Below are 13,220 nucleotides of genomic sequence, written 5' to 3' on the forward strand. Positions count from 1 at the left end.
TATTGCTGTGATTTAAAAGTCTGAGATATTTTCTGGGAGTGTTTCTCTATGTTCTTAGTGCAGATTTCTTTGTATTTATCTTAGCAGGAGCTACTAGTTGGTGGGACAAAATGTGATTGCAGGATCTTTTAGCTTTAGAAGGTCCTATTCAGTATTCTCCATGTGTGAAAATCTCACTAGCTGGCATTACAAGGGCAGAATCTTAATGCACTTCTTTGGGTTTGTTCTGTAGAGCGTTGGTTTGATGTGGCCTCTGCCTTCTCACTGGCTAATCGAGCTCCTCTGGGACTGGAGATGGGTAAGTAGCTATCTCACTTATCTATCTTGTGCATGTCCATATACAAAGATACATGGTTACTTACCACGGAGATGGACAGGAAATAACAGTGAAGGGGGGAGATCTTTACCTCATTAGTAACATTGCATTTCCTATAGTGCATATTTTTCATATATTAAAAGTTAATAAGATGGTGTTAGCTTACAAGACTTAAAGAGAGATGTGATCATAGTAAATATGTCTAGAGCTTCAGAAAATATTACTAAGGTATTTTAAAACATTTCCAGAACTCTTACTTTGCTATTCTTTATGTGTCAAACAGTAGTATTTTTTTATTCCTTGTTTAAAGTCTTAATGCCTGCAGCTACCATAATAAAACTAATGTTTCATATTATGTTGGATATAACAGTTGCAGTTTGAGCCCCCAGTCTTGACTAGGGCTGTGGAGTAGCAGGGGTGGAGCAACACCTGTAGCAGGGTAGCTCCTCTCACAAGACATTGAAATGTGCCTGAACAAGACTCAGAGAAGTCCTGATGCATCCCCTTTATAGATAAGGAATTGATAGATTAAATTATAAACTAAATTAATAGCTAAGTTACAACAGTAGGGAACAAAATCTTTCTTTGGAGAAAGCTCTGTTTATCATTCCTATAGGTATTGTGTATGTTTTGCAGTGGGCACACTGTCAACCAAAGCTAAGTTTAACTCACACATAAAAGCTACTTTGCTGGCATCTTTTCATTGCCATTATATGAAAATTACTGTAGCTCAGATGCTGTGGCTTCAAATTGCTTCTTCCATATATGAACAGAGTGCTGCTTGTAAGAACAGATAAGAACCAAGAATATAGTTGGCACTAAATAAATAATACTTAATATTTTCATTCTTTTATAAATAACTGCCTTGCATTCTTCTCTCAAGTTTACACACATACCTGGATGGGGTTCTGTTTAACATAGATATTTTTTCCATTGTTTAGAGAAAATATATCAAGAGGAGAACTTTTCAATTAAGTGCACATACTCCAAGTGTTAGAAAGGTCAATCACTTCTCAGGAAGCTTTGGAACTCCTGTAAAATGCTTCCATCTATTTATGTATCTGAAAATACGAAGCAAAAAAATAGATGAACAAAAATGTTGAGAAAGAGGATTACTCAGAGAGTAAAAATATAAGGAAAAATCCCATCATGGCAGTAACTGGCATCGTCTCAAGCCTAGCTCGGTGTGGGAGACTCCCAGCCTTTGCACACCCATTGCATTGCTGATTGCCTTTGTGCAAAAGGTAATTTTAGAGGAAGTTTTGGAGAAAAATCCAGTAAGGTGCAATAGCCTTTGTGTTATATTCAGGGTATGAGCAGCTGATACTGGTTATTTTTGTTAGTGCTTAGCATGAAGCGCAGTTCTAGAAACTCCCTGGGCTGAGCTCCCTGCACAGCATCTGACTGTGCAATCAGCAGCTGGAATTGCTGGGAGGGTGGAGGTGAGACTCCTCTCCTTACTGTCTCTCTTGCATGAAACACTGAGCATCTCTAAAAATTCATCTCTAGTTTTGTGGGTGACTTTAGGCAGTTTGCATAGAGGTGATAGAGCAAATTCCTGCAAAATTTCAGCAGGCAGAATAAGTCCCCTGATGAGATTTCTGATAAGATTTAAAATATCTTTTGTAGCCTGTAGAAATGCTACTTTCACAGTTCTGTGATAGATCTAGAAACTTTTGATTTTGCTGAAATGTTTTTAATGCTGAACAGAAAAAAGCTCTAAACTGATTTACTGAAAAAAGGCTTTCTTATGCAGTACCCATCAAATTTACAAGGACTGTAACCTAACCTTTTCTTCTCAGTGTTGACATTGTATCTTGCCTTATTTTTACACAGTTCAGTGGAAGTTATGCTTGCAGCAGAATGCAAGCTCTTTCTGCATGTCAGTTTTGAAACATTTTCACTAGGCAAAGCAGTTTGAATCCCAAGAATAGGAGATATGGGCTCACTACCAGAGTAGTTTTACACAAACATTTAATTTGTTACTTTGCTGTTCTTTCTCTTTATTTTTTAAACTTCATTTATAGTGACTGTATTTGGTCTGCAGAAATGTGCAGAAGTAATCAGAATGTTTATTTTATCACCAAGTTTGTATGACAACGTTTGCTATAAACCAATTTTCTTTAGGTTCCAAGAAAGTACAATTGATTAGATGCATATTTTCTGAATTATACAACAGATCACACCCAGCTGCACAGCTTTTCTCAGGTAAGTGAGCTATTTTATATTCCCCTTTTTCTTCCCTTCCCCAACTCCCTTAATTAATAAGGAAAACCAGACATCTATCTGCATGAGGCTTGTTTTAAAGTCAGTACATATATCCATGGAAAATAAATATCTAGTTACTAGGATTTATCCACTGGGGCCAGCTCTAATAATGAATTTGAAATAGGATTTTCTTGCTGCAGAAAAAAAAATAAAAATTCCTCAGACTCAAAGATAAATCAAAGGAAAGTGGCACCCTGGTGGACCAGACAACCCATTGGCAGCACAGTCACATGAAAGCCTCAGAGGTCACTACCTCAGTATCAGCAAAGCTATTTTAGAGCTCACTGTGGAGTTTCACATCGTGGCTAAATCAGAATACTTAATAACCTGGCACCCAAATTTCACATGTTGCCAGCCTCAGTCCTTATGTGAGCCTTCCTTTCACTGCTTTGGAAGCTTCCCCTTTGAGCTGGAAAACATGGATACACAGCCTTATGTTTTGATAACTCAAAAAAAATTTAATTTAGAACCAGCATTAACAGACTTACCGTGTGGATGTACAGGTAGGTGAATTTTATTGCAAAAAGCATGCTGGGTACATCTACAGCAGATACTCTGAAATGAGAAAGACAAGATAACACTAATGAAATCTTAGATATGTGCTTTTCTTCCAGTCTATGATGCAACTAGAGACATTACAGGATTTTCTTCAGAAGCCAGAATTTTTAGATCATTACCTGTTTATGAGTAAAGTATCTGCTTTGCATGGTTTTTTGGGGGTTATTTTGGGATGCTTTGGTTTCTTTTGGGGGAGTGGAAATGTAGGTCAGACATTTGAACCCATTCCCACACACATTCTCTTTTCTATCCATCCATTAATTTTGATTTGGAAAAGTTGCACTGGGGTTTTCTGAAATTTCTGAATTTGTGTCTCACGTCCCTGTTCTAATGTAAGAAGAGCCTCCCCATCCAATTTGTATCTCCCAGAAGCCAAAAATGCTGGAGTGATGGCCTGTCCTCACTTTGAAAGGAGACTGTGGTGCACTGCAGGAGATGTAGTTGGACAGGAATGTTCAATCTATACAGGAGATCAGGAGCCAAGAAATGCTTGAACAGAGCTCCCACGGCTAAGCAGGGCTCTGAGCACCTCACTTAATCTGCAGTGTGACCACTCCCCACCTGTAAATTGACACACACTTCCTTGTTTCACAAAGGCTTCAGGAGGATAAAAATCTGTGAAAGTTATGAGATTCTCAGATACTGTGATAAGTCCCAGGATAAACAAATGTTGAATGCAAAACAGCAGCTTGCATGGTACATATTCAAGGGCATGTGGAATGAATTAGAAAGATGAAGAGAGGGAGCAAAAGAATGAGGATGGGAAGAAGCAGAAGGGAGGAAGGGTAGACAGAAACACTGCAAGTGTCACTGGAAGCTGTGGGAGAATCACACGGAGTCCTGCACACTTGGGGCTCAAACTGCAAATATTCTTGGAAGTGTGTATAAAGCAAACTGAGCCAACAGCTTGGTAAATGAGGGTTTTTGCAAAATTCCAGTGTTGACATTTTTGTGAAGTGACCAAATGTAACTCCCAAAGAAGGGATCTTACTGTGTGCATTTAGAGCATGAGTGGAGATATCAAACCTAGGTTTTATTTACTATCTCACAATAGTCTTTTTTGGAGGGAGAACAATATAAGAGTACTAAGAAAATTAATTTTCTGTACTATGCCCTACCAGTGGTGTGAGGGAAAAGGCAAGTCTGGATGTAGACATGTGTGGATCTGTAAATAATAGGCAATAAGGCCATACACAATTCCTTAATACACAATTGCTTAGCTGCCTGGTTTTTTTTGTTTTGTTTTGTTGGTTTTTATTTTTTTGAGAATGCATATTATGAAACTACATACTGGGAACAGCTTAATGGATTATTTTTCTGACAATGGAAAATAAAGATTAACCATTCACTCATTCAAAAAACAAATTCAATTTTAGAACTGCAGATTTAGCAAATATGACAGATCAGTTAGAGAAACTGCTTCTGCTTTTCAAAGAACTGAAGAGTGTGGTCAGAGGAAAAGCCATTTGGCATGGCAAGAAAGAGGTGACAAAACACAGAGGAGAAAATGTAGGATTCATGTATAGAAAGCTTTAATACAGTGATGCCATGTAGATGGTTTTGTCTTACTACAGCAAAGTGTGGAAAGCCTGCCTTTGGGATGGGGAGTGTGTATCCTTTCTGCTTCAGGATCACATCACAGGATGTGATACATTCCTGTGCACAAGGACAAAACTCCCAAATGAGCTTTCCAAAGAGGATTTAGGCAATGCACAGTAATTTATGCTGGCTTTCTGCACTAGAGGTCAAAATTGCCACGGGTCATGCTAATGACAAGCCTCTGCTCGACTGCAGTGAAACAGCAGTGGCTGCAGATGAGCTGGGCTGATATTGCAAAACCTCTTTCAGCAGCAAGGAATGAGACTCAGGGTTAAATGGAAGGAGCTGAAACAGATAGCTGTTCATGATTTGCTGAGGAATGTCTCAAAGTCACTCTAAGGTATCTAATGCTCATGCTATTTACACTAGGCTGGGGTGCCTTAGAAGCAGATTAATATTTTGGGGGTTTTTTCCTCTTTGCTGTGATTCACTTTCTACTAAGAACAATGGCTCATAAGAAATAACTGGCTTAGGTACTTCTGTGTTTCCACTTTGCATATACATGCATTGGAGGCATCTTCAGCCCCACAATACCCAAAATCTCCTTGATATTTATAGAGTTCAGAAGCAGATTTTAAAATACTATTTAGATGGTATTTGAAATCCTCTAAGGCTCCTCATCTGCATTTGTGTGTCTAGATTCCATTTAAAATCTGATGCTATCTATGTGACACTTGAAATAGAACTTCAAAAATGTAGTTTTTATAGTCTGATCTTTATGAAAAGTACTACATTTTGAAATTCTTCAGACAGAACTGTTAAGATAAAAACAATCCACAACTGAAAATAGTGACTTTATGTTGTATTTTGAAGATTCTCTCTGCTGGTGGTCAAGCATGGGAGATTTTGTGAGGCAAGATCATAAGCCAACTGAAATTAATAAAAACTCTTTGCTTTCAGTGAGCTTTACATCACACCCTTCACTGAAGTATGTCCAGATAAAATTCCACACTGTTTACTGCATTTTATTTGAATGAAAGTGAAAACGAATGCAAGTGTCAAGAGAAAACCAGCTAAAAATGAAATGGGTAATAGACCTGCTGAACAACTGATGAAGGAGGTAGCTAAGTACCCAGAGGGGTTTGGAAGGAAAACAGCAGGTGTTATTTGAATAAACATGTTTAAAATAATGAAATGTGTCTAAGGTGTGTACAAGAAGTCCAAAAAGCCAACAAAGGGTTTAAATCATAGATAGATTTCAAAACACAATATTCTGGAATTTGTTGTCAAAATCCTTTGGTATAGAAATTAATAGATTCTCAATGGCATGACACATCTTCTCCTCACAGGAATGAAGTACAAGGCATATAGTTTCCCATACCTTGTGACTTCTCTTCCCCACATCTGTTTAGCACAGTGGTTTTTAATTTTAGGATTTCACCACCACCATTCCCCCTTTCCTCCTGAAGCAGGCAGTGGGAGATCACTGCCATCTACAGATAGGAGATAGTATCACTAATGTTACAGCAAATTCTTGGAACAGTTTCATGCTGGAACATTTTTCACTTTTTCCCTTGAGCACTTGTCTCCTCAACCCTGCCTTCCTCTTAAAAAACCCCACAGAGTCACCCAACACATGCAATCATTTCTTTGGCACCCTGATCATAATCACCTTCATTAAAGAAAAAGCATGGTACTGTAAGAATCTTAGAAGCCCTGTAATGTTTTAAGTCAAAGTTGAAAGAAAAAAAAAACCACAGGATTCCCAAATGTTCTTTCCATTACTTATTATATTTGTCAAAATTTAGTATACATGTCAAAATTGTTAATGGCTTGTTACAGCTTTCTCCGAAGGCAGCTGAGAGAAATAGCAAACTCTGGACATTTGTGTAGATGGATTGAGTAAGTGGGTACCTGCTTTCCACGTTCCACTGCCTGGTCATAGTTTCAAGGTGACACATCAGGAAAGACAAGCAAGAATGCCACTGTAGGAACAGCAGAGATACAGCTTAATCTCAATTTATTCTCTTTTATTTTCTTCCTCCAAAGAAGGGATTAAGAAAGTTGATAAAGCTTCATGTTATTTTTATTTATTGTAGAAGAACCACACATCTGCAGCCTATCAAAGCTCATTACAATTAATATAACTTTAAAAAGGAAAAAGAATAAAATTCATAACTTCCATCCTGTATCTTCTGTATTTAGATAGAAAGTTTTTAATGGTAACAAAAATGTCTATCAAACATGTCAGATGTCCATTATTAAGACAGAACATTCACTATTTTTCAACCTCTTTCAATAGGTGCTGAATTCTTGAAATTACTGCCCATCTGACAACATTAAAAAAATAATAGAATCACAGATTTGGCAAATTGAAAGCAGTCCAGTGTCCCCATTAAGGGTAAGTGATTTGGCAGCTTCCATTTCCATTTCTGCCATGTTATACTTGACACAGTAAAGAAATTGATGGGCAGAATCAAAAAGAACCTATTTCCCTCTGAAATATCTAAGTGTAGTATTGGGCTCAGTGATATTATTTTTACCTATGAACTTGGGAATTTAAGTCTGCAAGAGAAATCACAGCTGTAATATTTAGGTTAAGAAAAAAAAAGGCAGAAGATAAATGCAGTAATCTGTAATTGCAGGGGCTTTCATTTGCTGTCTGCCCAAATAGTCTCCTTCATGCACTGGAGAAATGCTTCTTATTTGTTTTCCAGGTGAGAGAAATTCCCTGGCTTGTTTGTCCTACTGTTTGAAGATTATCCTAGCAGCCAGAGTAGAATTCTGCTTTGGTTTGGGAGTCGATTGCAGCACAATAATATGATTGCTTCAAGGAACATATTATTGTACTCGCAACACCAAACAAGTCTATTTTTGGACAAGTTCAAGGAATAAAAGCAACAGCTAATCTGGTCTGGTCATAGGGAAGGAGAGGTCTCTGACTCTGAAAACCTTTACCATCATTGTTTAGCACAACCAGTTTCCCCTTGATAGTCCTGTGCCCACTGAATTGCAGAAGATATGTCTGGTTTCCTTCAAAACTTCTGACAATTTGAACCCAGCTCATAAGAGCAACTTCAAAAAATACAAGCTCAAAGTTTAGGCCCCACTGAAGTCAGTGGCAAAAGTCCTGTCAGTAAGGTCAGATTTTCATTCATGATATTGATTCAGCTGCTACCTTTAAATATAACAGCTTTAAGGTTGTTTCTACAGAAAGTCAGTGTCAGGTGTGTTTATTATTTTAAACCACGCAATTTCTTTAGAAAAGTAAATATCTGAGTACCTTTACATTTCAACGAGCAAGATAGGAAGTCTGACAGGAGGCATGCCTGTGTTTCACACATTTTTAACATATATTTAATTGAAATGGTTTTATGGAAACTCCAGAATGAAAGCTGCTTTTTTCCCCCTCTCCCTCTCAAAGGGCGTTTCTATATGTAGCCAGGAGGTGGCATTCCTGGGTAACAATTAAAGGAATTCGTATACACAATTTCTCTTTTGCATATGAGAGAGAAAAAGGTTTATTACTATAGTGGCAGTTAGTCAATTAACTGAGGCTTAAACTAATGCAATAAATTTGCTTTATATATTCTTTTTTTTATGAGAAGTGGCAAAGTTATCCAGTAGTAGACATTAATCTTCATGATGAGACAGCAGGGATCTGGCAAGTTATATCCATCTTCCTCTAAAGTATTTGATAGTAAAAGTCCTTGTCTTTAGTTACCTCGTTTTGTTCCTCCAAATAAGCCAGTTTGCAATAATTCATTAACCACAATAATACCCACTAAATACTGTTATAAGAATAGTTAGGAGATCTGAGGGGGGAAAAAAACCCAGTTGAATTTTATCCAGTCAATGAATCTTAATCAGATTTTTCAAAGTCTGATCGTTGCCATTTGTGATCCAGTTGGTCTGTGGAGTATTGCCATATTTAACATCTGTGTCACATCATGCCTTTCCTGTTGCCTCATTGATCAACAGACAACATGTGATGTTTCCCAGATGTTCAAACACGGCAGATCCCAAAAGACCTATTAAATTACCCTGAAAGCAAAACAACATCTATGTTGTAGAAGTTTTGTTAAATTCAGGTATGCCTGAATATTCACAAACTTGCTACAAGATACTTACTGATATTCAAATTGCTTTTACAAATCAGTCCAACTCTGAAATGTCCACATTGTGTATTATATAAGGTCCTTGTGTCACAGAGTTGATAAAATTTTCTGTTCTGCAATATAAAGCAAGTTAAAATAGAATTAAGCATCTACTTACACATGGAGAAGATAAACCACTGGATTTTTTACTTCATTTTACTATTTGTCTTCTCTCACTACAGGCAATCTGTGTCCTTGCAGTTTTTTACTCAGATTTATGATGATTATGTATTTTTTTCTCAGATAAAGCTGAATAAATAATGACTTTTTTTAAAGCTTTTACATTGCGTTCTCTAAGCAAGGCAAGGCAGTTGTGCTATTCTTCAGTGTGGCCTTTTTCCACTGAAAAACATCATTATAAAGATCAAGACTTACTAAGATGTTACTTAAACATTTTTTCTGTGTCTGAATAACAGTGACATGAAATTCTAGAGGGATTTCAGGCAGCAAATGTGATCCAGCTTACACCAGCATGGTACAACATTCTGCTTTGAAGCAGAATGATACCATAGTTTATGATATGGTAACTTTAACATTACTATGAATATCCTTCACACCTTTCTGAAGCTAGTGCTACTCTTCTAGCAACATTTCAACTTCATATTTTGTGCTGGCATTTTCAGCTATGAAAGTCAGCATTTTCTGAATAACACAGGCAGCTGTATGCAGAAAATCTGTACCTTTATTTTGTACCTTTATTTTGTCACCTGTGAATCAGCAGCACAGAGAACTCAGGTGCGATCTGTTTAAATCAAAGTAACATTTCTCCACATTACTACAGTGACTCATCAAAAGTTTATTTTGCCTTACTCTTTAATAGGAAGGAACATAGCTACTCTAAAAAAGCCACCTCAAAGAGAGATGGTCCTTCTGTGCTTATTGATGATACCATCAACATTTGTTTTTCTCTTAAATCAAATAGGTTCTACAGTAGATAAATACATTTTTTTCTTTCCCAGAAAAAAAGGTTAAGAAATTTCAGCTCAGAAATGGCCACATATTTGTTTTTGGTATTTTCCAATAGAAAAAAAGGGTTTTTTTTCCTGGTGGATTTGTTACCTTGCTGTACCTCCACGCAGCAGCTGCCCCTGGACCCCGGTGCTCGGTTCCGCTGCCGCGCTCAGCCCACGGCTCCCACGGCTGACTACAATGAGATTCGAAGTTTAAGTGGTGTTTTCTCCAATTTGGTCAGAAAATTGAAATGTTTCCATTTAGGGCAATAGATTTATCCAAAAGAGATCATCTTACAATGGTTTGTCAAGTATCCTGGATTAGTAATACTCCAGTATTTTCAGGTTTGACTCCACTGTGGAGCAACTTTGGACAGTCATATCTTTATTTCAATTTAGACACATAAATAATTTTTGTTGAGCAGCCTAGTGTTGTCTGAGAGCACTGAGTGCCCAGGTAACATGTTAACTACAAAACCTGTTTTGTTTTAGTGATACCAGGAACAACACAGGCACCTAAAAGTTACAAGATCTCAAAGTTGGAGCTGTCCAGGAGTCCATCCACATGATATAATTTGCAAGATTAGAACTGCTAATTTTTAGAAACTTCAGAATGACAGAGCTGCATACACACAAAAAAAAAAAGGAGATTGTTGAGTTTTTAAAATTAGAGTATCTACTTATAGTACAGACTGTACAGATATGTAACTTAAAAAAATACTCTGTCTAGATTTTGAACTCACCTGAATTGTTTATATGTCTTTTTAAAAGAAACACATAATTAGAACCATCTTTATTATTTAATGACAGAAGGCCCAGCAAACTTTTGTTTTGTTATTGACACTTGCCGAACAACAGCCAGAGACTTAGCAAAGTGAGGACAGAAGGTATGTGCAGTATCATGGAGAAGCATGTGGAATACAAACACGGGAAGGAGACAAGAAAAGCAAAGATCTGCATAATGGTAAAGCAACACATATGGAAAGTCAGCTTGAGAAGAACAGTCACATATGCCAAAAATAATTCACTAGCTGCATTTAGTTAGGAGATCTGGGGAGCAAACATAAGCATCCTAAACAACTGCAGTAGGTTAGCCAGAGTGTCTGCTGGCCCCAGGGTCATATATTCCTGCTCTAACTGCCAGCAGTGTCCCTTTGGAATGAGGAGCTTTCCAAGTGCTGGCCAGGGCTGGCTGTGGAGGGAAAACTGTCTGTTCTTTCCGTTTCTCATGATTTCTTATGAAATGTATGCTGCAATGTAAAGCCCTTTCAGAAATACCTGAGCCAGTTGATCTGTGCAGAATGTGCTGATCTGCAGAATTGCTTGGTTGTGTTCTAGAAACAAAAATGTAGTGTTGGCCTGCTCCTGCTCATGAACACAACTTTGTGTGACAAACTCTTTTTGTTTAATTATAAATAATTATTTAATTTAACTATATAGAAAGGCTGCTAAAACAGCCACGTGAGATATCCTTACTGTCCTGGGCATATATTGCAGAAGGATTTTCTTCTGTTTTTGTTATTGTGGTCATTTGCTATTGGCATTGCTTTCACAGTGTCAGCTCCCAAGTTTGTTGTGTGACATCTATAAAATAAAGAAATGGATGACATTTGGGACTGATTTCACCAAGTGTTCTAGTCCTTTGGATTTTACTCTGGAACACTATGTTTTATATTACTTCATTTGTTTGGGTCAAAACTTAAGAATCAGTGTCAATTGAGTTTAGTAATCCCCTCTTTTTTTCTAGAATTGTCAAACTAGGTGAATCTGAGCCTGCTTTACTTTGAAGGCTTTCTACAAGTTTGCTCTTGAAGAGTGGGTTATTGGCCGCTGTGGGTTATTGGCCAACTGCTCTTTCAAATGGCATCATTTTCCTAGATGAAATCATTTTTTTCCAAATGCTTGTTTTCTAAACAATAATTTTCAAGTATGCCCTCTTCCTGTGACCAAAACCACAGCATATTGTCACAATTTTGATGACTAACATGAAAACTAACCAGGTAATCTGCACTGTCATTACATACAGATAATCCTTACAGACCATTAATGGATATCACACCATGTCTGAGAGTCTTGCTCACTGTTGTTTGTAGTTGCTCCTGCCCTGGATCAGGTGAGTACCTCCAAAGTCTCCTTCTAATGCCTTGTGTTGAAATGCATTGCATGATAAGCTGATGCACAGTAATTTATATTTTCCCAAGGCCTAAATATTAAAAAAAAAAGCTTTAATAATGTAGTCAGCATGGCCCAGGATCAGATACAATAGAATTTCATTGCAAACTCATCTTTCCTCCCTTTCTTGATGTTTTCTTTTATGGCAGTAACCACCAAAGACCCCGACTATATTTCAACGACAGTTTTCATTATTTTTAAGAGACATTCAAATGAATGGGAATGTAGTTGGCTTCAAATTCCAAGTAAATTCAAATACTAAGATGCCTCTAGATAATTTAAAAAATACTTCTAGTTTTCATTTTACTGGAAACCTAATACTTTGTGTGGCTACTACTGCAATTTCAGCTGTTACAAGTAAGATGAGTTGTTCATTGAAAACCAAACACCTATAAGATTGTTTATCATATCTTTAGATTGAGTTTCTGATGACAGTGCTTTCCCTACAGTATTAACCACACTGAAATGCAATTGAATTATAAATTTAACCTTTTATTCAAGACTCTATCTTATTTGAATTTCACAGGACCAATTTTCAAGCACGGTTCTCCCATGTGAGCAGGCAGTGCATATTTTCTAGTCACTACCTTGATTTGAGCCCAGTTAGGAGTTCTCAGTTTGTGCAAATTCCATTGTCCATTTTAGCACACCTGATTCAGTAACATGTTGGAGCCATTATGAATTCCTCTCATGCACTTTAATGTTTCCTGAGTAGTGGAGGTGTAATTGTTGTTTGACTAGCCAGACATCTTTTGCCCTGAAGGCCCCCTCTGTGAAGAATTTTTCACTCTGCCCTTTTAGTGCTATGCCCTAGCCTGTCTTGTACTTATAGCAACTTTAATATAAGGTTTTTTTCTGTCATATCAGTATTTATCTGAACCACTCCGCAATTTTTTTTGGTAGTATTTATAATTTCTCTCATTTTATAGACTAAATCACTAACTTTGCATAAAACTCAAGGATTATCACCCAGCAAATTACAATCCCTTTTTTTCCATGAGATATAACTATGTGATTACAGAGCCTTCTAGACATTCCTTAGCCACTGTGTCTTGCTAGCTAAAGCTATAACTTTTACTTGTATCTGACCTGAATACCAGTGTCTTTCAGGGTGCCTGCACCAAGTCATAAGTACCTGGACTACACAAGTTGGCTCATTAATTAGGTTTTCATCTTCTCTGTATCAATTAGGCTATGAAGTGAAATTCCCACAGGGAATTTCCCACTTGCAAATTCTTCAGTAGAGACAACATGGCTGTT

General features: G+C 37.2%; 1 protein-coding gene across 3 annotated transcripts in view; it reads left to right on the forward strand.

The window, feature by feature from the left end:
- The first annotated feature begins 243 nt into the window (after window positions 1-243).
- Window positions 244-13,220, forward strand: part of SH3GL3 (SH3 domain containing GRB2 like 3, endophilin A3) — a 57,293-nt gene continuing 44,316 nt past the window's right edge. Inside the window, exons 1-4 of one of the 3 annotated variants that reach the window (XM_058033736.1) lie at window positions 244-298; window positions 2,444-2,524; window positions 6,984-7,082; window positions 11,815-11,901. The gene's annotated coding sequence lies outside the window, so the exon portion shown is untranslated. Of the gene's footprint in view, window positions 299-2,443; window positions 2,525-6,983; window positions 7,083-10,666; window positions 10,753-11,814; window positions 11,902-13,220 lie in introns of those variants that run through there. The other 2 variants (XM_058033738.1, XM_058033737.1) reach the window with 2 other exon arrangements.

This window comes from Melospiza georgiana, chromosome 13 (assembly GCF_028018845.1).
Source record: "Melospiza georgiana isolate bMelGeo1 chromosome 13, bMelGeo1.pri, whole genome shotgun sequence".
Taxonomy (NCBI): domain Eukaryota; kingdom Metazoa; phylum Chordata; class Aves; order Passeriformes; family Passerellidae; genus Melospiza; species Melospiza georgiana.